At 48.1% G+C, this 23,007-nt stretch overlaps 1 protein-coding gene across 2 annotated transcripts in view; it reads right to left on the bottom strand.

Moving 5' to 3' along the window:
* The window catches only part of GMPR2 (guanosine monophosphate reductase 2), a 403,297-nt gene that overhangs the window by 278,036 nt on the left and 102,254 nt on the right, over positions 1 to 23,007 (bottom strand). The window lies entirely within an intron of this gene.

Genomic DNA, 23,007 nt, shown 5'->3' with positions numbered 1-23,007 from the left:
TGGCCCTTGTGCTGTTTCAAAGCATTATTGAAGTTGTTCACGTAGCCATTACTCCAGCAGACACTTGTGCATGCATATAACATAGGACTGAAAAAGCGCTGTCTTGCAGAAACGTAGGCAGAGGAACATTTGGGGTGGTTCTGTGTTGTTTTCCAGAATGTTCTTAAGTTTCGAATTGGTCAGGTGACTAGTGATCTATAACGGTGAGGAGTCTGGAGGGCGGGTCACGTTAAATCAGTCAGTTCCCAATAGAGGTAGAAGGCTATTTTCCTTTTCTTGCAAGACAACAATAATGCTCTCTGTTTGTCATCACTGGAATGGAATGTGTGAGGCTGGTTTCACCAACAATTCTGGCACAGCGACTTAGACCTGTCGCATAACTTGGGTGCACCGCGGGCTGCTTTGTCCCAAACTCATCCAGCATGGATAAACAGGGGTATGGAGTCCAGGATCTGGAGGGGTGGTTGGGAGGAGGCCGGCTGCGAGGGGTGTTCTTGCGTGGCCATTCAGGGTAGCTCGGGGTTTAACAATGACAAAGTATGATGCAGACTTCTTTGAGGGTTATGGTAGTATAGATTTGAAATTCTGGTTTGGTTATTTTGGTCTGGTAATCACAGTAATCTATTTAATTGGTATGGTACTTGTTCTGGAATATTTGTTCTGGCCTGGTATATTTACTCTGGTCTGGTAAGTGTGACAAGGCCAGTACCATGGCCGTGTCAGGAGGGGATGGGAACCTCTCTTAGCCAGTGGCGGGAGGCCTACCAGGCAAAAGTCCAGTGCCACTCCTACTCCTGAGATGGACGGTGGCAGTTGAGAGGGCCCCAATTCATGCGCCCCGTTGTGCTAACATGAACTTTTGCAATGCCCCACTTACTAAAACCATGCCTCCTTTTCAAGCGGAATGCCAATGGTTTTGTTTTGCATTTCACATCAAAGGAAATATCAGAGAACCAACAGAGCAATCTGAACCACCAGGAAAACCAGTGGAACAAAGCCAGCAGACATGGGAGAGAGACCACACCACCATTCACCCAAAGAATCATCAGCAGCACTCACCAGCAATGACGGAGTAAGAGGCCATCTGCGTTAGAGAGCCGCCAGCGAAAGCTACGACTGGCAGACCAAGGAGCTGTACGGGGCCACCTGAACGCACCAGCGAGCACCCGTGTGGCTAGAACGATCCCTTGGACCACCAGGGAACACACAGGAAGACTAGTCTTCTTCCTCCTAAGGACATTACCTTATTATTCCACAGAGGAATAGGAAATGGAACATTGGCCGTCCTAGGCCACCATTGAGTTTGTTCAATGGCAAAGCTGCGCGTTAGAAGTGGGAAGAGCTTAGCCCTCTTTTGAAAGATTTTCTGTAATGCAACCCTCACAGGTGGGGAAAACAGGCACAGATTGGCTAAGGAAATTCTACTAATCACCAGGAGGGATGGAATATAAAAAGGAGCAACTGGAAGTGGGGTCAAAGGCAGTGCGGTGGAGGACCAAGAGACCAGTAAGAGGGAGGAAGGAGCGGTGGAGTGTGGATAAGACTTATGGGAAAGGTGTTGGTTTGTGGGTGGACGTTGTACTGCTGTTTGAGTGTGCACAGAATGTAAGGAGGCTGTTTTAGTATTTGGTGGGAAGAGTCGTGGTTTGACAGTAGGAATAGAGGATTGGGATGAGTGCTGAGTTGGAGAAAGGACTAGGGGGTTGGAGGAAGGATTAGTGGGTTGGAGCGAGTATGAGGGGTCAGCAATGAGAGGCGGACATAAAGTTGTAATGTTCTCAACATTAGCCATGTTTATTATAAGAAAAAGGGGGTTGAAAAATGGCCTATCTTGTCCTATGCAGCAAAGAATGTCCCTGCCTATGAAACTAAAACTAAAGCAAATTGGCTTTGTGTCCAAAACACCTCTGTCCCTCACACTAATTCACAAAAACAAAAGATACAGGGAAAATGTTCTTGTTTCCATTTCAACTCTATTCTACAAAAACATATATGTAAGTTCAACCAAACAAGTCTTGTACCAATGGTTTGTTCCCTTCCCCTGAACTGTTTCAAGGAAAGTATTTAGAATGTTCCATTTCACCAAAGGTTTGTTACAAATAATGAAAATGTCTCTTTCACTTAATGTTCTCCTCAAGATGACACAATTGTCCTTTAATTTAAAAATTGTATTTTTTTTATAACGTGCCTAATACCATACCTGAGTTTGGTTTCTAAGCGTGGATCTGGGATTCAAACCTCTGTTGCTCTGCGTGGTCTTGCTTCCAATACCAGCGCGTTGCCCTTGTGCTATCCTCCATTCACTTTCTACAACACAGGTTGGAACCAAAAGAAAAACTTTTGTGCTTTTCAGAATGACCAAACAAAATATCTTTTCCACACACTGGTTGGAATTAAGTAAGAACAAGTCTTTCTTAATGTTCAGGATGGCAAAATAAATGTCCCATTATAAGAAAGTACTTCTTTAACACAAGATTGGATTTCCTGGTGTACTCCCTTGCCCTGAACTCCCCAACTGAACAGATATCCATTTCCCTATTTGTTTAAGCCCAGCGCAACCCCCTCCCCAAAACAGTTTTATCCCCTTACCCCACCCCATCTATGTTTCCCCAAGAATTCAGTGTTTTTGTTCACTGTTTTTGTTTCGTTATAAATTCCCTCTCTGTAATTGTTTTCTCTGTAATCACTGGATACTGTCCGTAATATTCACTTTCCTTTGTAAAGTATACCTCAATTGTACCTCTTCAATGATTGAGCTATGTTGACTACACTTAAAACGTGTTCCAACTTCCCCCACACTGGCATCCCATATATGGAGTTTTCCTCAAGTTCTGTTAGTCAACTTCCTTCTTTATACAGAGTGGCTTTTGGCAATGCCTGTTCCCAATTTCCCCAAATTGACATCTCATGTAAGGAGAATTGTACAGGTTTTGCCTTTGGATCTCTTCTTTAAAGTCTTTTGGCTTATAGTAATGCAGTTTTCAAGTTTCCCCAAATTGACATCTGATATAAGGGGAGTTATACCACTTTTGCCTTTGTACTTCAAATTTACTTCGTCGATATTCAAAATATGTTCCCAAGTGTTCAATACCTTGTGAACCCAATTCCTCTGGGTTGACTCATCAGTTCTACGTGCAGCTGCGGCAGAGATTCTCAGCTCGGTAGGTCCCCACCAGGCCAGGCCTCTCTCGGGTTCCCGCGTCGCTACTTATTACTTTGCCAATGGAACCGTATCCATTCCCCAGGACTGCGTCTTCTCCGGTCCCGCAGTGAAGATTTCTCCCTCCAAGGCTCCCTTTACGAGAGTCCCAGAGCTCCTCTCCTCTGGCACCTTACACCTCTAGGCGGCTGCTTGCAAGCATCTCTGCTTCCGACCACAGCTCGTCCTTACCATTCTGCCTGTGGGTCCGCGTCCCGCTTGACACACTCTGCCGCAGGCTTCCACTTCTCCTTCACCTCCTTAAATGTCCTGCGCAACTTATTGAATAATTGACAACTAGACTGCACGTTACACATGGCATTGTTGTTGCTCTGCATTAACTCCCCACTCCTCTTCTTCGTCCCAGTACTCAAAGCTTTGGAGTTCCCAAGATTTTCACATTGTTTTAGGTTACATAGTGATAGACTTTTTATCATAAACATCAGATGTGAAATATGTTTTAGAGAAACTATGTATCTGTGAAGAATGAATAAAGTTCTGTTTGAGATGTTTTAAATTTACAATTAAAGGGTTCTGAATAGTGACAACATGCCATTAGAAACTCTGGGATCAGGGGTTCTTCCTCACAGAAAAAGGAAGAATACTGCGCCCCTCCTGTCGAGGCCATCACCTCCCCCCTGACAGCCATCCCCCCATGTGACACTGGGAATACCACCCGCACGGTCAGGATTAGGTAGCAGCTGCTTTCTCCTGGCCACATGAGAAGGGACTTTAGGCTGGAGATCAGTGATGACTCTAAAGGATTGATATATTTATTTATATTTATTTATAGATTCATCACAGGAGGCTGGGGTGCGCAGAGTAAGCAGGGTCCTCCCAGCCCAGGGCATCTCCCGGTAAAAATAATCTGCACTAAACGTTCATATACTTTCAATGGAACTTCCCTTAAATCTGGGCACTGACACCCCCCTGGAAATTTAAAAGATGGCACCAATGTCAGGAGGAGTACTAGCTTGGAGGGAGGAGGAGTGGTTGGAAGGGAGAAGTAGTGATTTGGAGGGAAGAGTAGGTGTATAGAGGAAGAGTTATTAACATTGAAGGGTGGAGGAAGGTCTTGAGAGTGTGAAAAATTGATGGAACAAAGGAGTGGTTGGAGGAGTCCTATATAACAATTTCTTGTTGGTTTTCTAATAAGAATCTTATGAGAATCTTATGTGACAGGGCCAGCTTTGTAGCCATGCCAGAAAAGGGGAGGCGGGAGCTCACCTCATTCCCACTAGTGCCTGGATGCAGTCAGGCGCCCTCCCACCCCTTCTTACCTGCAGCAACAGTGGCCCCCAGGCTGCGGTAAGGAACAGAGTGCCCCGTCCCACGAGGAAGCAACACAGCAGCAACAGTGTCCCTGCCGCTGGGTTGCTACGAGCCGCAGCAACACCGGCAGAGGATGTCGGAAAGGGACACGCGGCACCAAAGGGGTGCCCGCGCTAATCCCTACATCTGCCAGCAAAGGAGCGCAGCTCCAGCTGACAAGTGTCAGCTGGAGCCCACGCAAAACCACCACCACTAACCCACCAGGGACATTTTGTGAAAAACAAAGGACGCACAGAAGCCTTTAACCCTAGCCCACCAGGGATTTATTATTGAATTAAATACAGGTCCCATGAAGGCCTCAAGCCACTAGGCCACCAGGGACAATATTATTATTTTAAAAAGGGCTTGCAGCCCTTAAGCTGTCCAGCGTCCCGTGCCCCAGCAGGGTCCATGTTGGAAAGGGGCGGGGCTTACCAGCCCTTTTAAACCCTCCTATGTCCTTCCCCTGTCACACCCCCTGAAGCCATGTAAACTATTGTTTAAGGTAAGGGGGCAATCTGGGGGGGGTGAGGTATTTAAGAAAGTGTGTGTTAGTGTGGGTTATTTGGGTGAGGACTGCAGAGGCTATTGTTAGGAGGGGGTCTGTAGAGTGGTTGCGTATGAGAGAGAGAGAGAGAGAGAGAGAGAGAGAGAGAGAGAGAGAGAGAGAGAAGGGAGTGTGAGCAGAAGAGTAGGAGTAGTGGAGTGGGGTAGTAGTAGTGACAGAGGTAATAGTGGTTGGAAGTACAGGTGGAGGGAGTAGCCAGCACAGGACATTAGGGGTAGGGCGGGAGTTAGTAGGAGAAGGCTGAGCAGGGTGCCTTGTCCCTGAGGGTCGAACAGGGGCCAGTAGAAGGTGAGCAGGGCACCATATCCTTAGGGGGTTTGTAATAGTGAGAGAGGTGTGCAGGACCCATATATGCCTGAGTGATCTGGAAGGTAGTGGAGAGAAGTAGTGGTAGCAGCAGAGTGGGAACAGTGGTTGTGGTAGTAGCAGGAAGAGTAACAGAAATGCAGAAATGGACCAGTAGAAAAGGGAATTGTGCACATTACACTTTTATCTTTTCATAAATACCAATAAGTGTCAGTCATTATATTCAAATTCATTTTATTATCATAAACATATACAAATTATCAATTTCTTTAAAAACACATAATATTCATTACAATAAATTCAACTCACTCTCAATCATTCCTACCAATCATTCAATATTTTAAAACAAATTAAATCACACTTCACTCAATAACCCCTTGGTCAATAAATCATCTATTTCCATATGGAAAAGTCCTCCACTTGAATAAAAGATGGTACTTTCTGTGCTTTAAACAATTACACAGATGAAAAAGAAAGTCTACATATGTTTTGGTTGACTAATCGAACATCTCAAATCTGTTCTCTTGGTAAAGCAACCTTCTTCAGGACCGTAATCGGGAATTGAATCAATCCCCTATAACCATGTAGGGTGAGTTTTTTACCACTCAAAAAAACACAGAAAACGGCGTGTTTGTTGTCTTTATCTCAATCATTTGAAGATACCATATCAAAGATCAGATGGGGAGGGCTCCTTCTTAACCTGGCCAAGACTCAACACAAGTACGTCAAATCCAGAAATACCTCTAAATGTCATTTACATGCATTGCTAGTAGGCATTTATTTCCTAATTATGAGGATGTTTGCAGGCTGTCTCAAAAACGATAACATCTGCATATAGGGCATACCATCTGCATTAGTATGTCTTCACGTAAGGAATCCTTTAGGGAACCGGTCCTCTTTCATTCCGTCTCCCGTCCCCCTTTGTTGTGTGTGACCGCCTTCGCACAAAGAGTTGATGTACTTGTGTTGAGTCTTGGCCAGGTTAAGAAGGAGCCCTCCTCATCTGATCTTTGATATGGTATCTTCAAATTATTGAGATAAAGACAACAGACACGCCGTTTACTGTGTTTTTTTGAGTGGTGGAACTCACCCTACTTGGTTACACCGTTGAATCTGTGTAATTGTTTAAAGCACAGAAAGTACCATCTTTTATTCAAGTGGAGGACATTTACATATGGAAATAGATGATTTATTGACCAAGGGGTTATTGAGTGAAATGTGATTTAATTTGTTTTAAAATATTGAATGACTGGTAGGAATGATTGAGAGTGAGTTGAATTTATTGTGATGAATAATATGTGTTTTTTTAAGAAATTGATAATTTTTATATGTTTATGATAATAAAATGAATTTGAATATAATGACTGACACTTATTGGTATTTATAAAAAGATAAAAGTGTAATGTGCACCATTCCCTTTTCTACTGGTCCATTTCTGTATTTCTGTTAGTATTACTAGCCTGGAGGACCAGGTTTTGCCCAGGCACCCCTTTTGTTTACAAGTAGCAGAAGAGAGTGACAGAGAGTGGGAGAACAGAAGTAGCTACTGGTATATTGTTGAACAGGAGTTAGAATCAGAAGAATAGTAGGAGGTGAAGAAGTAGAGCGAGAGGAAGGAGGGAAAAGGAATAACGAAGTAGAAGGATAGTAGGGAGTAGAAGCGTTAAAAAGAATTGAAGTGAGAAAGGAAGTAATATCGGAGGGTGGAGGTAGGAAGGCGCAGTGAGAGTTTGGAGGGACAGTGACATGGTGGGAGAACAGCAAAAAGGCTCAGTATAGAAAAGGGTCATGAGTGAGAGGCTGTGAAAGATGTGAGAGTGATGCTGGGTGAATGAAGGCACCATTCCCTATTTTCACAGCAACTAACCAACGATAGCAGAGGGAGAGTTAGAAGTTTCCCAGGGAGTCAGGTAGCTAACAACTTAGGGAGAACACCATTAGACGTAGTGAGAAGAGAGACAGAAGGGGTTTACCAATCCATAGTTGCTAACAGCCCGGTAAGGATGCCTGGGGCTGGGAGGTGGGTCGCAAGTCCGGCGAAGTCAAGAGAGGAAAGGGACATCCCTAGAGCCAACCATCCTCAGTCCCTTAGACCCTGAGAGGAATCAAGAAACAGCTATTCTGACAATTTGTTTTAATAAACACCCTTGGATTTTATTCAAAGAGTCAGCGTGGCTATTTGTGGTGGGTCGCTCCTTTACACTTACAAGATCTTATAGAAATACTAATTCAAACTTATAGGATTTTATAAGAATTCAATAAGTGTTTGTGCATCATATAAGTTCTTATAAAGTTCTTATTGTTGTTCTCAAAATCCCTCTAGTTTATCACAAGTTCTTATAAGCTACATATAGGAATCTTATAAATCATGTTTGTAACAGGAGGAAGCGTAAAATAGGGAGGGTTAGGTGAGGGGTCAGAAATGCGAGACGGACAAGTAGATAGAGTTTTCTCACAAGTAGCCATTATATTAAACAATATGGGTGAGAAAAATACCTAACTTTCACTAACCTAACATGGGTTTCCCTACCTGTCGAACTAAGGCTAAAGGAAAATGTCCAAAGATCTCTGTCCCTCACACTCATACATACATTTGTCTTGGGAGGATGGCGCAGGGGCAACGTGCTTGCCTTGGAAGCAAGACGACACGGAGCAACACAGGTTCGATCCTCGGGTCCGCGCTTAGAAACCTCTGGGTATTAAGCGCTTTATAAATAAGCAATCATATCATATCACAATCACATCATACAGGGATTATCTGGCTGTTCAAACTTCATAAAATAACATTTAAATTCAGAGAAATTATAAACATACAGCCTTGTAACCAGGGTTAAATCCCCTTCCTCTGGATCAATTCAGGATGTTTTGAACAAAAATTCAAAATCAAGAAGTTCTTTTCAAGAACCAAGTTCCACTCGAAGTATGACACAGAGTTCGGTTAATTCCTTTGGTCCTTCACTTGGCAATATAATGTCTCATTTTCCAATAAGATTTCTTACTCTTCAAGGGGTTGTGGCTGGCAGCCATGGTGCAGGACTGCTTTGAGGAAGAGCTCCTGCCTGATCCTGTATCATCCGTGGAATAAAGGCAGATGCACTTGTTTACGTGGACGAGCAAGGCTACATGGTCTGTGGGAATGTGCAAGGAGCTGATGCTGGCTTTTTGAGCTCTTGCCGGTTGCGAGATGCCAAGGAACGCTGAGCTACACTGTGAGACGAGCCGCCGGCACGAAAAGTAAAATGGCAGACGGAGCAGAAACAAAGCAAAACTGACGAGGCAAGTAGCTGGAAGGCGCTAGGCTTACCCTTTGTGCATGAGTCCACCCCCAGCTGTGGTGTGACCAGAGTGGAAGGCCCAGAGGGACGATGTCCGTGGAGAGGTGGAGCGGTGCAGCGAGGAGGACAGCGAGGCGGTGCACACATTGGAGAGGCAAGTCTCCCTGTGAGGCGAGTTGCGTCTGCCATGCCGAAACCCAGGCCGGATAGAGGGGACACCGAAGGATGCAGATAGGGGAGGTGAGGTGAGCCCGCTGCTCGCGTTTGTGGCTGGCCTAAGACCGCGGGTGCTGGAGGGAAGCCCCCGTGCGTCAGGACCTGAAGCCGCAGAGCGTAAAATGTCCACCAGACCAAGCGGGATGGCATCACAAGGGGGAAGACTGATTGGTCCCGAGAAGGCCAACCAGTCGACACATAGAGAACCCCAAGTCAGAGACCTGAGACCCTGCCTGGGGATAGCTGGGGCGCCTCGTGGAGCAGGCGAAGGCGACTAGGACACAGGGAATCCAGTGAGCATTTCATGCACAGAGTGCCATAGGCACTGTGCCAGCTGTGGAGACCCACCGCGCTCAAACTGTCTATTTCGTCCTCTATGCGTGTTACTTTGGGTCTACCATCAACCCGCAGAATCAATCAGCCCAAAACATCTGCTTGCCCCAAGATCTGCGTAGCCAGCTCCTCATCCCCATTTGCATGGGGTCCCGTGTCTGCTCACTTGTGCGTCCAAATGTGAAAGTGGAATTATAGTCGGAGACAGGCAAATGCTTGAAACAATATTTAATCACTGGTTAAAGGCAGCGAAATGCTGAAAAGAAATAACTATCAAGTCCTCCCGGTTAGCTTCACCGGTATCTTGGCCTCCCGTAGTACAACTCCGTTAGTCCTGGCTTGATCCTATCTCGAGCCGGTGTCCGGATAGGCCCACCACTCTGGTTCTCCCTCCTCTCTCTTCTCCATGTCCTGTGGAAGGAGAGCAACCCATTAGTCTCGTTTGGCGTGCTTTTAACACACCTGGAGGTTTCAAGCCCCCTCCAATCACAGAGTCTGGGTTAACCCCCTTCTCATTGGTTCCTGGGGCGTTGTCCCGCCCCCCTTAAGGGTTGCCGTCCCAGGGTGTCGCCATTCCCGTTCCCCTTGTGGTGGTGGGTGTTTGCGTTGGCCATGCGGTCCTGGCCGCGTTGTATAGGGACGCATCCGGAAGTTGGGCGTCCTTCCCCAGCCATGCGCAGCTCCGGCACCATCAGGAGGAGCACGGGGGCGGCGAGCTGGACGCTGTTCTTCCGCATCTCGGCGCCGTCGTGGGTACCGTTCCCCCTCCCCCGGACCGGGGTGAAAATCAGGTGAGTGCATTGCGGCCCCGCCGCGGCTGTAAACAGCGGCTTCTCCCGCTGCCTTGCCGCAGCTGCCAACAGCGGCTCCCTTCGTGGCTTGGCCGTGACTGGCTTGGCCGTGACTGCCAGTAGTGGATTTAGCTGCGGCACAGCCGCAGCTACCCACAGCAGGTTTCCCTTCCCTTGCCGCAAGGGGAAGGGTGGACATGGCAGCGCCTCCGGACTCGTGCGGGCCGGCTACACGCCGTGGCACCAGCCGAGGCGCGGCTTCACACATCCCCACCCCAATCCCAGGCTGTTCGGGCCAGGGTGAACACCTAGACAAATAGTCAGCCACTAGCTGGAACCTAGCAGGCCTGTGCAACGTGACAAAGTCGAAAGGCTGAAGGGAGAGAAACCAGTGGAGTACCCTCTGGTTCGTGTCCTTATGTTGAGCCAACCATTGGAGGGGGGCATGGTCGGTGTACAGTGTGAACAGGCGACCCAACAGTACCGGAGCGAGTCAACGGCCCACTTGATGGCCAAACACTCCTTCTCAATGGTCGAGTAAGCCGCCTCATGGGGCAACAATTTCCGCCTGATGAAGCACACCGGCTGCAGGTCCTCCCCATTCTCCTGTGATAATACAGCCCCTAAGTACTGGTTTGAGGCAACTGTCTGTAAAAAGAAATGTTTCTGGAAGTCCGGACAGCAGAGGATCGGGTTGGACGTGATCCTCCGCTTTAGGTGTGCTATGGCGTTCAGGGCACTCGGGTTGTTGGTCAGGTTGGGATTTCCCTTGAGCCTCAATGCGTCTGTCAAGGGAGCGGCTATCGAGGAGAAGTCAGGGATAAATCTTCGGTAATACCCGATCAACCCCAGGAACGCTCGTATTTGTTTCCTGTTGGTGGGAGTCGGTTGTTAGGGAGAATTCTCTGTTTAGGCTGAATTTCCCTACCTAGTGAGTCCCCCAGCAGCTTTGCTGGACTTCTGGGGTTTCTTTTTTTTCTCCTGCCAAGAGTGAGACTCTTTTACCCTCACTCTTGGACATGTTGAAGTGTGTTTTCTTGGTTAAACCTTGTGTTGAATGGGCTATGGGGTCTTTTACTCCATAGGGCCTCATGTATTTTTGTGATGTGGGTTACACAGCACCCTCTGTGCCGTGACCCAGGGGTGTCCTAGGGACTCCCCAACATAGACTCCATACCCTGGGACTGACTACTGTCTCCCAGGGCATGTAAAGTCACCAAAGACTTTGCTAGTCTTGAATCCTGAACAGAACCAGTACAAACCATCATATTGTGGACGTACTGGCTGGGGCAATTCGATTGCCCCAGGGTCTGTTAGTCGAGGGGGCACGTCTCCGTCCCCCCTGATCGAGTTTTGGCTGGTGGCAGTGGAAACTACTTTTTATATTCGACCGCGAATATTTCCCTATGGGATTTCCCATTGTTTTAGGCTAACACATTTATTTATTTATTTACGGTAGCCTTAAACATACCGCCGGGTTATATATTTATTAGTATAACTCCGGTTGGGACTTTTTGCCAAAACTTGATTCAAAAATGGCGTTGGCGTTCGCCTCTGTAACTCTGACCCAAAGTGGAGCCCTTTGTCCCACTTTTGGCGGGCTTCTCCACAGAAGCCCTCCAAAGTGGTGCCACTCTGTCTGGGGTACTTAGGAGGGGTGGAGGGGGATTTAGGCACCCTGCACTGAGTTACCTTGGTAACTCAAGTCGCACTCCGTCCTGATTGGCCCAAGTGGTGAGCCGGCCGGCTCACCACTTAGCATGTTTGAGTGACAGCTAGGCTGGGTGAATGGGGGTTTGCTGCATAAAAGCAGGGCTTTGGGGACTGGGACTTCAGAAGTCGCCACAGGACCAAGAATCCGACGAGGGAAGAGCTGAGCCGACCTGCCTCGACGACACCCCCCGGTGGAGCCCTGCTGAACCGTCTCACCACTTTTCCCGACGACCGAGGAGAACTCTTAACGGAGTGGCTCCTTCCCTTGACTGGTGGGGACAACCAGTTTTCGCCTTCTTTTCGCTTCTCGAGGTATCTCGTGGCCGCCTTGCCAGTGCCAAGCACCCCGGCAACCGGAACCCCACCACTTTTACCCCAACCACGAAAGTCGGTACAACCCTTTAACCGGAGGACTCCGCGGCTGGTTTCTTCCCGGGCAGTGCAACGACCTTCTTCTTCTGCTCTTCAGCGAGAACTTCTTCTCCCCTGACCGACGTCGAGCCTTGCTGCCACTGCCTGGAACAACTGCCACCGCTGGAGGACCCTTTCCGCTTAAGGTACCGTGTTCCGCCTGGCTTCCCTTGCCACCGACTGTACGGGGTAGATTTAGCCCCCGGCTTTCGAACCTGGGAGTGCCTGGAACACCTTGGCTAAACTTTCTAAACCACTCTAAACTCTTTCTAACTCTTTGCAAGACTTTGAATCCCTAATAACAGTGTGATCTTGGGCACATTTTCGCTCCGGCTACTCTAAGAGTGGGCCCTGCCTAGTGACTTTTGCTCACCTGTGACTTTGTGCTTCTTTGAGCCTATTGCAAGTGTTCTGGACCTTAGAGTGGTGTGTTTAACCCATTTCTGTTTCTCTTTTATCCCTTCCTTGAACCTTCTAGAGTGTCATCTAACGTTAAGCATTCACCTCTGTTTTAATTATGTGATGTTAACTTAGAGTTGACTAGATAGGAGTAAGGGTTGAAACTGCTTTCATTATAACTGTGTTTGAAGTGTTTTTACTATACTTTGCTAGAGTGTTTTCAACTTATGTGTTCTTAAAAATAAATAACTATATACTTTTGAAACCAAGCTCTGGTCTTGTGCTATTGTGTCTGAGTACATATTGTGTATACTTTGCATACTGCCTAACTCTTCTTGAGGGAAGTCTGACTGCTCAGCCACAGCTACCAGGTAAATCTGGGTGGTGCGGACTGCTACCAAGTGGGTTTACTGCTATACCTGTAGTCTTAAATCTTTTGCAGTGTTCCCCAAGGGAACTGCACAGGTTTCTGCCTAACACTGGTGGCAGCGGTGGGATTTGTATTGAGTATACATTTTATTGTACTTTAGATACCTTAGTGCAACTAACCACAAAGCTTAGCACTGTAAAAGTAATCCTCTAACATGTCAGTTATAGAAAGCTATAGTCAAGAGTCCCTTGCAGCCAAAACTGCTGATTGTTTAAGAGTGCTCTGTAAACATAAGGATCTCCTGACTAAGGGCAAGAAAATGGAGCTGATTGAAAGATTGTTGGCTAACCAAAGTCTGGGTGATGGTTCAGAGGAACCTACCACTCCAGCAACTGTAGATGACAGTATTGAAGTTAACATGGAGCAAAATGTTGATGATTCTGAGGAAGAGTCAGAAGAGGAGGGTGAGGCTGTTGTAACTGTCCCCCCTAGGCCTCTGCCTGCTCTACCTGCTGTACCTACTGGACCTTTACCAGGTCCCACATTTAGTCCTCAGTACTTTGAACTGGAGAAAATGAAGCTAGAATTGGAGTATAAGAAGCTTAATGCTCAAACCGACAAAGAACTAAGGCTAAGGGAAATGGAGCTCAAGTATGACTTAGAAATGAAGAAATTATCTGTTGAGAATGTTTCTCTCTCTGGCTCCTCTAGAAGTTCCAGTCCTAAAAGACCCCGGATGCCTAAAGAATTGATTGGTATGTATGAGCCTAAGTTGGATGTGTTGGATTGGTTGTCTCTGTTTGAATATAATCATGGGCTCCAGAACATCACAGGAAATGACTTACTCACCTGGTTGTTCTCTAGGCTTCCCCCTGTTGCAACTGATGTGGTAATGGAGATGGGGGAGGAGGATAGGAAGGACTATGAATGTGTGAAACTAGCTTTGATAGCTAGGTTTGGGAAGACCCCTTCCCAGTATCTTAAGAGGTTTAGGAACCTCAAAAAGCATGATGGTACCCCTTGGGCTACCTGGGTGAGTGAATGTTTGAAAAACTTAGAGGGATGGATTAAGGGTTACAAGGTGAACACTTATGAAGGTATGAAGAATTTGTTTATGTTGGAGACTATTTATGATGCCTGCTCTCCTGAGCTCAGACAACACTTGGCTGATTCCAGGGAATTGGATTCCCGGAAGCTAGCTAAGGCTGCTGACTTGTGGGTTGCCAACAGGGCCACTCACAAGGATTCTGGGGTAACTCAGAAGAAGGATGGGGAGAAACAGTCTAAAAAGGACTCCAAAGAGAATTCTAATACTACAAATTCCAAAGAGGGCCCCAAACAAAACTAGAAGGGTAAGCCACAAGGGAAACCAAATCAGGCTAGTGTACCTTCTGGTCCCAGACCAGAAGGAGGTCAGAACAAGCCTCCATTCCAGCGAGCCTTTGGCTCATGCTTTGTTTGTAAGGCTACTGACCATGTGAAAGGAGATCCCAGATGTAAGGGTAAACCTTCAGGGGTCCAGCTTGCCACCTTAGCCTTCGCTCCAGAAGAGGAAGTACATATGGCAAGTGGAAACTTTCTACTACTAGCTGATGAACCCACTGGAGTCTCAGCTAGTGTTTCTTTAGTCTCTCTGGGGTTGTGGGAGCAACAGAATTTAGATGTCTATAACTCTATCCCAGATAATACTAAAGAGTATTATAAGGACAGTGTCCAGGTGAATGGTCAGGAGACTCCTGCCATTAGGGACACTGGAGCCAGCATAACTGTGGTGGATGAATCATTTTTCAAGGCAGAGGATGTTGCTAAGGCACCCAAATGCCTCACCAAGTTAGCTGGTGGGCCTGTGCAGATGTGTCCCCAGTTACCAGTTCTCATCCAATGTAATGATATGGCTGTAAAAATACCTGTCAGTGTACAATGTGAAGTGCCAGGTAGGGTTCTGTTGGGTAATGACCTAAAAGCTCTTGGAGTTGTATCTCATACCCCCAGACCTCCTAGCAAAAGGTTACAGGAACTCACAAAACCTGCAAGAGAGAAAACCCTGAGAGGGTTATCTCAGGAGATGATGACAGAAATCACTCCTCTCCCACTGGAGCAACTTACTGCAGTAACTACCAGATCAGGAGCAAAGGGGCAACCCAAGACTCCTAGGAAAAAGCCAGCAGCAAGCACTCCAGTGCTTCCAACAAGGACTTCCCCTAGGTTGTCCAAAGTTACACCTGTAACTCCACCTCCAGCTGAGGCTGAGAAGGAGGTACAACCCTGTGTGGTTGAGCTAGACTCTGAGGAAGAGCTAGAAGGAGGCCCCAACCTTATTGGAGATTTGGACCCTGAGGACCATCCTGAGCTGCAGTCTTTACTGGCAGAAGGTGGGCCTAGCAGGGCAGCTTTCCGTAAGGGGCAAAGGGAATGTCCAACTCTGGAAGGTCTCCGCCACCAGGCAGCTTCTCAAGCTGATGGGCAAGAGCCTGGGAAGTATAGGTTGCACTGGGAAGATGGCCTCTTCTACAGTGAACCCACTGAGTCTGAACCTGGAGACTACAAACGCCTTGTAGTCCCACAAGAGAACAGACAACAGTTCTTACAACTAGCCCATGAGATACCTTTGGCTGGTCACTTGAGTTTCAAGAAGACCAAGGAAAGGCTCTCACTCTACTTTTATTGGCCAAAGATGGGGGCTGAAGTAGATAGATATTGTAAGAGCTGCCATGCCTGCCAGACTTCTGGTAAGGTTGGTTCCAAGAATGTGGCACCTTTAGTGCCTCTCCCAGTTGTGGGAGTCCCATTTGAGAGGGTAGGGATTGACATTGTTGGTCCCCTTGATCCTCCAACCTCCTCAGGCAACAGGTTTATACTTGTTGTAGTAGACCATGCTACTAGGTACCCTGAGGCAATTCCTATGAGGACTGTTACAGCTCCGGCTGTGGCTAAGGCCCTCCTTGGTATTTTTACCAGGGTTGGGTTTCCTAAGGAGGTAATCTCTGACAGGGGGTCAAACTTTATGTCCCATTACATGAAAGCCATGTGGAAAACCTGTGGAGTTACCTACAAGTTCTCAACCGCATACCACCCTCAGACAAACGGGTTGGTTGAAAGGTTTAACAGAACCATGAAGAGCATGATAGGTGCTTTAGAAGAACCCCTTAAGAAAAAGTGGGACCTTCTACTGCCATGCCTTCTCTTTGCTTATAGAGAAGTCCCTCAGGAGGGAGTAGGTTATTCTCCCTTTGAGCTTCTCTATGGCCATCCAGTCAGAGGTCCATTGGCCCTGATTAAGGAGGGATTGGAAGGTGCTCCTCCCCTCAAGCCAGTCAGAGTGACTGACTATGTGATAGGTCTCCGGAGGAGAATGTCACACATGATGGCAGAAGCAAGTGACAACTTGAAAGCTGGTCAAGCCCTGGTCAAACATTGGCACGACCAGAAGGCTAACATGGTTGAGTTTACTCAAGACCAGCTAGTTCTAGTTATGCTCCCAACAAGGCAGAGGGCCTTGCAAGACAAATGGATGGGACCCTTCAAGGTTGTGGGAAAACTTGGAGAGGTCAACTATCTGGTGGATCTGGGCAGACCCAGGGAAGCTCCTAGAGTCTTCCACACCAACCGACTGAAAGCATACATCTCCAGACCTGATGTAGGAGCCTTGCTTCTAGCTTCAGCTGCAGAGGAAGAAGAGAGTGAATCTCTCCCTGATCTCCTCAGAGGTGTGCCTTTAGATGAAAAAGTTGAAGGAGTCAACCTCTCTTCAGACCTGACACCTGAGCAACGAGAGGAGTGCAAATCTATGTTAAATCAGTTTGCCTCCCTGTTCTCCCTGTCACCAGGCTTGACCCCTTGGGGCCAGCATGAGATACTCACTGGTGACTGTCTGCCAGTCAAAAGCAGAGGATACAGAATGTCAGAACATATCAGAGCCCACATCAAAGGAGAGGTCAAGAAGATGCTTGATCTCGGGGTAATAGAGCCCTCTACTAGTCCATGGTCTAGCCCAGTTGTGTTAGTACCAAAGGCAGGATCCAAAGACTTGAGATTCTGTGTGGACTATAGAGCTCTAAATGCAGTCACCAAGACTGATGCCCACCCTTTGCCCAGGACAGATGAGTTGGTGGATAAACTTGGTGCAGCCAAGTACCTCAGCACATTTGACCTGACGTCAGGCTATTGGCAAATAGCCCTGACAGACCATGCCAAGGAGAAAACTGCATTTTCAACCCCAGTTGGCTTGTACCAGTTTAAGGTCATGCCTTTTGGACTAAAAAATGCACCTGCCACATTCCAAAGGATGGTGAACCAAGTTCTGGCTGGGATGGAAGATTTCTGCATGGCATACTTGGATGACATTGCAGTCTTCAGCCACTCCTGGGAAGAACATGTGAACCACCTAGGACATGTGTTGCAGGCTCTGGAACAGGCCCATTTGACAATCAAAGCCAGTAAGTGCCAGATTGGTCAAAGTAAAGTGGTCTACCTTGGACATGAGGTAGGAGGTGGAGAAATAAGGCCTTTGCCCAGCAAGATTGAAGCTGTGCAAAATTGGACAACACCAACTACTCAAACCCAAGTGAGATTTTTTCTAGGCCTCACTGGATATTACAGGAATTTCATTGAGAACTATGGGACCATAGCTTCTCCACTGAATGTAATCTCCTCTCCCAAATTCCCTAAAAAGGTAAAATGGAATGAGGAGTGCAATCAGGCCTTTGAAAAACTGAAGAGAGCTCTTTGCCAAGCTCCAGTATTGAGAGCTCCTGACTACCACCAACCTTTCATTGTACAAACTGATGCTTCCAATGTAGGTATAGGTGCAGTTCTAAGCCAACTGGATGAGAAGGGTAGGGAGCACCCCATTTGCTTCATCAGTAGGAAACTGAAGGATCCTGAGACAAGGTGGGCAACTATCGAAAGAGAATGCTTTGCTATTGTGTGGGCACTGAAGAAGTTTAGGCCATACTTGTATGGTTCTACTTTTGTTATTCAGACTGACCACCAACCCTTGAGATGGTTAATGCAAATGAAAGGGGAAAATCCAAAACTATTGAGATGGTCAATCTGCCTGCAAGGGTTTGATTTCACCATTGAGCACAGGTCAGGGTGTCACCATCAAAATGCTGATGGACTCTCTAGGATGTATATCATCGACTAGAGGTATGAGGTTCATCCAGGAGTGGATTAAATCCTCCTGTCCCTTAGTCTGGGGGGGGCGAGTGTTAGGGAGAATTCTCTGTTTAGGCTGAATTTCCCTACCTAGTGAGTCCCCCAGCAGCTTTGCTGGACTTCTGGGGTTTCTTTTTTTTCTCCTGCCAAGAGTGAGACTCTTTTACCCTCACTCTTGGACATGTTGAAGTGTGTTTTCTTGGTTAAACCTTGTGTTGAATGGGCTATGGGGTCTTTTACTCCATAGGGCCTCATGTATTTTTGTGATGTGGGTTACACAGCACCCTCTGTGCCGTGACCCAGGGGTGTCCTAGGGACTCCCCAACATAGACTCCATACCCTGGGACTGACTACTGTCTCCCAGGGCATGTAAAGTCACCAAAGACTTTGCTAGTCTTGAATCCTGAACAGAACCAGTACAAACCATCATATTGTGGACGTACTGGCTGGGGCAATTCGATTGCCCCAGGGTCTGTTAGTCGAGGGGGCACGTCTCCGTCCCCCCTGATCGAGTTTTGGCTGGTGGCAGTGGAAACTACTTTTTATATTCGACCGCGAATATTTCCCTATGGGATTTCCCATTGTTTTAGGCTAACACATTTATTTATTTATTTACGGTAGCCTTAAACATACCGCCGGGTTATATATTTATTAGTATAACTCCGGTTGGGACTTTTTGCCAAAACTTGATTCAAAAATGGCGTTGGCGTTCGCCTCTGTAACTCTGACCCAAAGTGGAGCCCTTTGTCCCACTTTTGGCGGGCTTCTCCACAGAAGCCCTCCAAAGTGGTGCCACTCTGTCTGGGGTACTTAGGAGGGGTGGAGGGGGATTTAGGCACCCTGCACTGAGTTACCTTGGTAACTCAAGTCGCACTCCGTCCTGATTGGCCCAAGTGGTGAGCCGGCCGGCTCACCACTTAGCATGTTTGAGTGACAGCTAGGCTGGGTGAATGGGGGTTTGCTGCATAAAAGCAGGGCTTTGGGGACTGGGACTTCAGAAGTCGCCACAGGACCAAGAATCCGACGAGGGAAGAGCTGAGCCGACCTGCCTCGACGACACCCCCCGGTGGAGCCCTGCTGAACCGTCTCACCACTTTTCCCGACGACCGAGGAGAACTCTTAACGGAGTGGCTCCTTCCCTTGACTGGTGGGGACAACCAGTTTTCGCCTTCTTTTCGCTTCTCGAGGTATCTCGTGGCCGCCTTGCCAGTGCCAAGCACCCCGGCAACCGGAACCCCACCACTTTTACCCCAACCACGAAAGTCGGTACAACCCTTTAACCGGAGGACTCCGCGGCTGGTTTCTTCCCGGGCAGTGCAACGACCTTCTTCTTCTGCTCTTCAGCGAGAACTTCTTCTCCCCTGACCGACGTCGAGCCTTGCTGCCACTGCCTGGAACAACTGCCACCGCTGGAGGACCCTTTCCGCTTAAGGTACCGTGTTCCGCCTGGCTTCCCTTGCCACCGACTGTACGGGGTAGATTTAGCCCCCGGCTTTCGAACCTGGGAGTGCCTGGAACACCTTGGCTAAACTTTCTAAACCACTCTAAACTCTTTCTAACTCTTTGCAAGACTTTGAATCCCTAATAACAGTGTGATCTTGGGCACATTTTCGCTCCGGCTACTCTAAGAGTGGGCCCTGCCTAGTGACTTTTGCTCACCTGTGACTTTGTGCTTCTTTGAGCCTATTGCAAGTGTTCTGGACCTTAGAGTGGTGTGTTTAACCCATTTCTGTTTCTCTTTTATCCCTTCCTTGAACCTTCTAGAGTGTCATCTAACGTTAAGCATTCACCTCTGTTTTAATTATGTGATGTTAACTTAGAGTTGACTAGATAGGAGTAAGGGTTGAAACTGCTTTCATTATAACTGTGTTTGAAGTGTTTTTACTATACTTTGCTAGAGTGTTTTCAACTTATGTGTTCTTAAAAATAAATAACTATATACTTTTGAAACCAAGCTCTGGTCTTGTGCTATTGTGTCTGAGTACATATTGTGTATACTTTGCATACTGCCTAACTCTTCTTGAGGGAAGTCTGACTGCTCAGCCACAGCTACCAGGTAAATCTGGGTGGTGCGGACTGCTACCAAGTGGGTTTACTGCTATACCTGTAGTCTTAAATCTTTTGCAGTGTTCCCCAAGGGAACTGCACAGGTTTCTGCCTAACATCGGTATATCATGTTTAGCCTTTGTTTTGGACAACTGTGGTTTTAGCACTCCCCCACCCACCATGTGGCCCAGATATTTGGTTTTGTGGGTTCCCATCGTAGTCTTCTTGGGGTTGATATGTAGTCCCGCCCTCTGTAAATCAGCCACTACTAGTTCTAGGTGGGCCAGATGCGATCCCCAGGATTGGCTGTATACCACAATGTCGTATACCAAGTAGGCAGCAGCATATCCAGCATGCAGTCTTAGTATGATGTCCATCAGTCTCTGGAACGTGGCGGGGGCCCCGTGGAGGCCAAAGGGCAGGACCTTATACTGATATAAGCCTTGTGGGGTGGAAAAGGCAGTTTTCTCCCTGTCCTGGGAGTGAAGGGGTATCTGCCAATAGCCCATGGTTAAGTCTAGAGTGCTTAAGAAACGGGCTGGTCCAAGGCCCTCCAGGAGTTCGTCCATCCGAGGCATTGGATAGGCTTCGTATCGAGGCACCGCGTTCAATTGTCTGTAGTCCATACAGAAACGGACCGAGCCGTCCGGCTTAGGGACGAGTACTATGGGGGACGACCAAGCGCTGACAGAAGGCTCGATGATATCCATCCTTAACATCTCATCCACCTCGGATTTGATGATGTTTCGCCTGGCTTCGGGTATCCGGTACGGTCTAAGCCTCACAGGTGGTCCGGGATCTGTTTTGATTACATGCTCAAGCACACCGGTTCGTCCAGGTAAGGCGGAAAAGGCGTCAGCATAAGGGGACAGCCTGTTCCTGATGTCCGTCTTCATTTCGAGGGAAAGGGCGTCTCCCCAATTGACTGAATCCAGGGTATCGGGAACGGTGTTCAGGACCTCGTCCGGTTTGGCTTCCTCGATACACACAAAGGCACCCAGAAGAGGCTTGTTCCATTTTTTCAGAAGGTTGATGTGATAGACCCTTTCTGGGGTGGTACGATCAGGTTGGTGCACCCGGTAGGTTACTGGGCTTAGTACATCAGTGATCTTGTACGGCCCTCTCCATCTAGCCAATAGTTTGTTGGTGCTGGTAGGCAGGAGTACCAATACCTGGTCCCCTGGGCTGAAGGTTCTCATTCGGCTCCCCTTGTTGTAATTTTTCTCTTGAGTTGTTTGGGCATGTCCAAGGTTATCTTGGGCCAGTGTACGTAATGCGGTTAGGTGTTCCTTTAACTCCTCCGTATACTCGGTTAAAGACATTTCTTCTGTGGATTCCCATTCCTCTTTAACCAGGTCTAGTATCGTCCGAGGTTGTCTCCCAAACAAGAGCTCGAAGGGAGAGAAGCCGGTGGACGACTGGGGGGTGTCTCTTAACACCATTAACACCAGGGGGATCACCCGATCCCAGTTTTTCCCGGCTGGTCCCGTCACCCTGCTTAGCATTTTCTTGATTGTTTGATTATAACGTTCTACCAGCCCATCAGTTTGGGGATGATATACTGAGGTTTTCAACTGTTTAATCTGGAGCTGTACACATACTTGTTTTAGAAGGGTTGACATGAAATTAGTACCCTGGTCGGTGATTATCTCGGAGGGTATCCCCACTCGGGCAAAGAATGGAATTAGCTGGTCGCACAATACCCGGGCCGATGTTCCCTTTAGGGGAAAGGCCTCTGGGTACCGAGTGGCGTAGTCGACTACGACCAGCAAGTATCGATAGCCGCGGCTGGCTGGCTCCAGGGGTCCCAATATGTCCATGCCGATCCTCTGAAATGGGATCGAAATGAGGGGCATTTTCTGTAGCGGTGCCCTTGCGGGTAGAACCCCGCTAGTCAATTGGCAGGTGGGGCAGTTCTTGCAATGTTGGGCCACCTCCCCATAAATGCCGGGCCAGTAGAACCTCTTTAGTAGGTTTTGTTGGGTTTTAAGAGAGGCCATGTGACCCCCACAGGGGTGGTTGTGGGCCAGTTGTAGCACTATAAGACGGTGGCTCTTCGGCAGCACCAGTTGTTCCTTTATGGCATCGTCATCACCCTCATACCTCCGGTATAGGAGACCTTGTCGCAGAAGAAACCCTTCGGCCTCTGGCTAGGTTGGGTTCCCCTTCCCAGGCGGCCCTTTCCCTGGCCACTCGTAGGGTGGGGTCGGTTAGGGTCTCCCCCCTTATGGTGTCTTCGTTATCTTCGAGCTTCCAGTCGATAGGCCGAGTCATATAACTGGCCTGACACCATGCCATCCGGGTCCGCCTCTTTCGCCCAGGTGGGGGTTCCCGGGAAACGGGGTCCGTCCCAGCAACATTGGAATTGGGCGGGGACTGCCCTTCCTTTATATCCCTTAATGTCTGATCGAAACTGGGGAGGTCGGTCCCAATTACCACCGGGGTGGGGAGACAAGGTTGGACGGCAACCCTTAAGGGAGTGGAGGTTTTATTTAAGTCAAGTCAATCACTACATCTTTCATCGGGTAACACTTGGTGTCCCCGTGAATGCATCTGATAGATACCGTTACGTTAGGTAAGCAGAGAGTGTTACTCACGGTTGGTGATATGGCGGTTTGCCGGCTGCCGCTGTCCAAAAGTGCACGTGATGGTCTGCCGTCGGCACGAATGTCCACCACATATGGTCCCGGGATGCCGTCCTCGTCTATTGGGTTCAGGTAGCCGATGTCCATGGGTTCAACCAGTCTTCTCCTGGGACAAAACCGGGCTATGTGGCCCCACTCGTTGCACTCATAGCACTGCGGTTGCTTGTAACCAGGGGTCGGCGATGGGGCCTTCTCCTCGCTTCCTGGTCTCTTGTCCTCTGGTCTCCTGGTGTTCTCATCGGAGGGTCTCCATCTTATGGTTAGGGC

The sequence above is a fragment of the Ambystoma mexicanum genome, chromosome 13 (genome assembly GCF_040938575.1).
Source record: "Ambystoma mexicanum isolate Mex_15411 chromosome 13, UKY_AmexF1_1, whole genome shotgun sequence".
Taxonomy (NCBI): domain Eukaryota; kingdom Metazoa; phylum Chordata; class Amphibia; order Caudata; family Ambystomatidae; genus Ambystoma; species Ambystoma mexicanum.
Note: the sequence above shows the minus strand (reverse complement) of the source record. Positions and strands in the feature narration are given on the sequence as shown.